The sequence below is a fragment of the Pituophis catenifer genome, unplaced genomic scaffold (genome assembly GCF_029215685.1).
Source record: "Pituophis catenifer annectens isolate HBS135680 unplaced genomic scaffold, rPitCat1.0.hap2 SCAF_7, whole genome shotgun sequence".
NCBI lineage: Eukaryota > Metazoa > Chordata > Lepidosauria > Squamata > Colubridae > Pituophis > Pituophis catenifer.
Window position 1 is genome coordinate 1,233,949 of NW_027256887.1, and position 4,347 is coordinate 1,238,295.

Here is a 4,347-nt window from a genome sequence, read left to right on the forward strand (position 1 = left end):
CCGTAACCGTCTGCAGGAGTCATGCCTGACTTGATGGCACTTCACAAATTACCTTTGAGAAGATCATGTAACAGCATCTTGAACAAGAAGTTGTCGCTGAACCCAATCTCTAATTTAGATCCTATAAATCACGTACAGTCCAATATCGCCCAAAGAAATAAGACTGAGGTAGCCTGTCATGAAGTTGGTGCTGGGCTTGGTTTCCTTCCAAATTTTTAATAGACCTTCCCTTGATTACTAACTTGAACAAAACAGCACAGGATTTTACCTACTTCGGTTTTATTGTTGGCTTCTTGCCCGGGAGAAATGTACATGTGAGTGTGCAGACGTGGGAAAAATCGATACACCGCTTGGAAAAAAAAACAAACTTTTGAGTGATTTATAACCAGGCCCGGCACTTGTGGCCGATGTGCTCTTGTGACAGTCACAATTGAAACATACAAGCAAGCAAGTGGAATCCGCCATCCATCATGCTGCATTAATTATTTCTCTTTTTTTTAACGCCTGCCACAGCTCCAGCGATCGTCAGGCCGCGCTTGGCAGAGCTGTTAAAATAATCAGGCTGATCGCGCGATGTAATTTGGTGTGGCTTTTACTCGCTCGCGAAACATTTGTTCTATTAACCGCGACATCATCATGCACCAGTGAGAATGAAGACAGAGGGGCGACATTTGTGCAATGCAATAATTACTATCCTTCAGTGTTTGTGCGTGTGGTGTGTTTAGTGTACGAGAGTGCTGAATTTCGGCTTATTTGCTGAAGTTACTTCTCTAATGTTGAGCAGATTCTCTGTAATCAGAGGACATAACAGCTTTGATTTTTCTCAAATTTAAGTACCCACTAAACTCCACTGGATTCAACACAGCGTACATTTAAGTAGATTTATGCAGGAATGCATAAATTCATCATAATTCATTAGCCTCAACGATGCACGGAAGTGATGTTTATCATGATCTCATCATGTGATGGAATCTTAAGAGTCTCACCTGTGCAATGACATCATGTCCTCAGTGATGTAATCGTGGCTTGTACGGGATGCCCATAGTTGACTGAACACTGTTGTCCTTCTCATTTACTCTCAAGACAGTTCTGAAGTAGACAATGGCAAGAGAACATCTTTCTGAAGGCCACAGGCCATCATCTAAGCTAGCATCAGGCTCATGAGTGGGAGGTAGAACCTGTCCGTGTGCAGTTACACTAGTTGGTAGAAAATTCATGGAGTTATCATCCCAATTTGAGGGTTCCAGTCTGGAAAAATCTGATTGAATTTAGATTTGAATCACAATCCTACAGTCATCTTTCAGATGCCTTATTTCCATAAAGTTATATATTCTAAATTCATCAGCATCCACTGCTGGAGTGGAGTTTCTGATTCTTGGTATAAGAGTTATGATGTTTCTGTGCATCTCCTTTGTATAACTTATTTGTATTTTTATTGCTTTTCGTAGAATTTATTGTTCCCCGACTAAGTCGTATGAATTTGGAAATCATTTTACATTCTTTTAATATTCAGACCAACATGTTCAAAGGACACCCCGTGTATAAATCACAGCCTTTGTCGACAAAATAGTTTAAGTTTGGATTTTGACCTATCGCAGCCACAGTTTTATGTACTTTGAAGGAAACTGAGAAAAGCCAAAATTGAAATCCCCAGGACTTAAAGGAGTCACCATTTAGTCCTGTGCTACTGAATGTCAGAAAGGCATTCCTTCACTCTGAAAGGAGCCAGCCCAAATATTGGAAGGTAGAGATAGAAATATTGCAGATGTAAAGTCTCTTACATTTATTTTTATTAGATGATAGATACCAAGGTAGCTAGATAGCAAGAGGGAGAGGGGGTTGAGAGGGAGGGAGAGAGAGAGAGATGATAGATAGATAGATAGATGATAGATAGATAGATAGATAGATAGATAGATAGATAGATAGATAGATGATAGATAGATAGATAGATAGATAGATAGATAGATAGATAGATAGATAGATAAACATAGAAAGAGAGAGAGGGAGAGGGAGAGAGAGAGAGAGAGGGAGGAGAGATGATAGAAAGATGATAGATAGGTAAGTAGACAGATTACATTATAGGTAGATGGATGGATGGATGGATGGATGGATGGATGGAGAGAGAGAGAGAGAGAGAGAGAGAAAGAGAAAGAGAAAGAGAGAGAGATAATGGATAGATAGATAGATAGATAGATAGATAGATAGATAGATAGATAGATATAGATGGATAGATTTCCCTTCAGGGAAAGTAGGTAGCCTATTTTAGTGTGTTATGTTCAACCTTTTTACAATTTAATAATGCGTGTCTCTTGGAAGACTAGAAAATTCATTGCCATTTTGACGAAAAACACAGGCCGCAGAAGATCTGTAGGTTCTCCAAGTGAAATCATTGAGGGGGTAAAGCCTAAAATAAATAAATGAATAAATAAAGAGAAGGATTATTTTTTTAAAAAAAGAACCAGGAAACTAAACAGAGGAATTGCTTTCCTGTCCATTTCTATAAACGTGACCTGAGAAAAGCACAGTCTTATAGCTGAGAGGTTCTCCAGACAAGAGCTCAGCCTCCGAGAGAAATTCTGTCTAAGTAGAAATTCTATTCCTCGTCCACTCCAATTATTTTTTTTATTTCCTTCAGGTTGCAATCTATTTTTCATAGGGAGCATTCAGGGTATCTTTCACCCATATCTTGAAAGGGCATACCAACCATCCAGGAATATTACCATGTGACAAGCACATCCATTTTGCAACCCTGCAGGTCCAAAACCTGGGAATAGCTAGCAATCTGCCCTTTCTTGATCCCTTAAAGTAGTCTTCACTTAGCAACTGCCTCGTTTAACAACCATTCACAGTTATGATGGTTATGAAACAAGTAACTTGGAATTGAAAGCTTTTGCCAGTTTTGAATATTTCAGAATATGCTGAGAGCTACTAATTTATCACGGATCTCAAAAATGGGCAAGAGTGGGTCGTCTCTTTATCTATGGAGATGTCCCCAGATATTTGTTGGAAAGATAAATAAGAAAGGCATTTCTTTGTCCAACTGTTTGACCAAGAAAAGATAAGGGTGTATCCCTAATTAAGCCCTGCTCTCCAACCTGTTGCCTTAAAATGTTCTGGGAGTGCAATTCTCAGATTATCAACCCAAAACATCTTAGAAATTGTGCAATCCCAACACACATCCACACAGCGTGTGTCATAAGTGCTAGCTCTGTTGGGCAGCATGGCGGACTCCAGTAGGAGTTACCTACTGCAGAGGTCTCCTTCAAGATGGAGAAAATTGGCTTTTCCTGGGCAGCTGATTTGCATCATGGTACAAAAGGAAGGTCCTTTCCTACATGACCATGGAGCTTCTCAGTCATCCAGGTCATGGTTGTTCCAAAAGTGCTTTTTCAAAAGGCAATTGGACTTTCTTTGTTATTCCTTGAAGATGTTTCGCTTCTCCTCCAAGAAGCTTCTTCAGTTCTGAAGCAGAACTGAAGAAGCTTGGATGCCTTTTGAGAAAAAAAAAACGGTTGGGATCTTTCATGAAGTTCAGAAATAGACTGTGTTTGTATGAACAATAGATGTCAGCGCTCCAAGTATTGCACCCATAGAAAACAAACTCCGAGGCACTCGAGTTCCTCAAAAAACGATTTATTGGATGCATCATTTTGGCACAAACTGGTGAAAGCCGACTCTGAGGTTTCCCGCGGCTTTCACCTAATTAAAAGTACAAGTTTCCCTTTCCCTCCCAAGTCACTGGTCACGCTGTCCAATCGAGGTGCTGGCTGGTTGCTGAGTTACCGGCTCCTCCTCTGGCCAGCCATCTGTGAGAATGTCCTCAGTTCCCTCAGGAAAACTTTACTGTTTTTGGCTACAAAACCCCATCTAACTATTCCCCCCCCCCACTCCCACTGCTGTGTGGCAGCCCTGAAGCCTTCAAGATGGCTTCGGCCAGGCTCACTTCAGGGTTGACAATAACCTGGCCTGTTTTCAGAGTAGCAAATCAGTTGAGTTTGACCATCCATGCAAAACCATTGCATCCCATTTCCAGGAGGACTTCAGACTGGTAAGAATAGTCATCCTGTCATTCTTGTGTCACCACATTAGAGGGCTTGATCCAAGCTTCCCATGAAGACTTACCCTGAAGATATTTGCAGTGAACACTTTTAAAAAGTCTATGGTCTGTTCTGCATTTCACTTTCTTCCTCACCCTTTTCCGTCTCTGTAGGCACCTGACAGAAGCTCCAGTTAGTTTGCTCCTTCCTTCTCGATGCGATGGCTCTTCATCCGGCGCAGTTGCGTGCTGGAGAGAATGAAGACCTCTGACGTTTCTACCAAGGTTTCTTAGAGCTGCCGGAAGAGGAG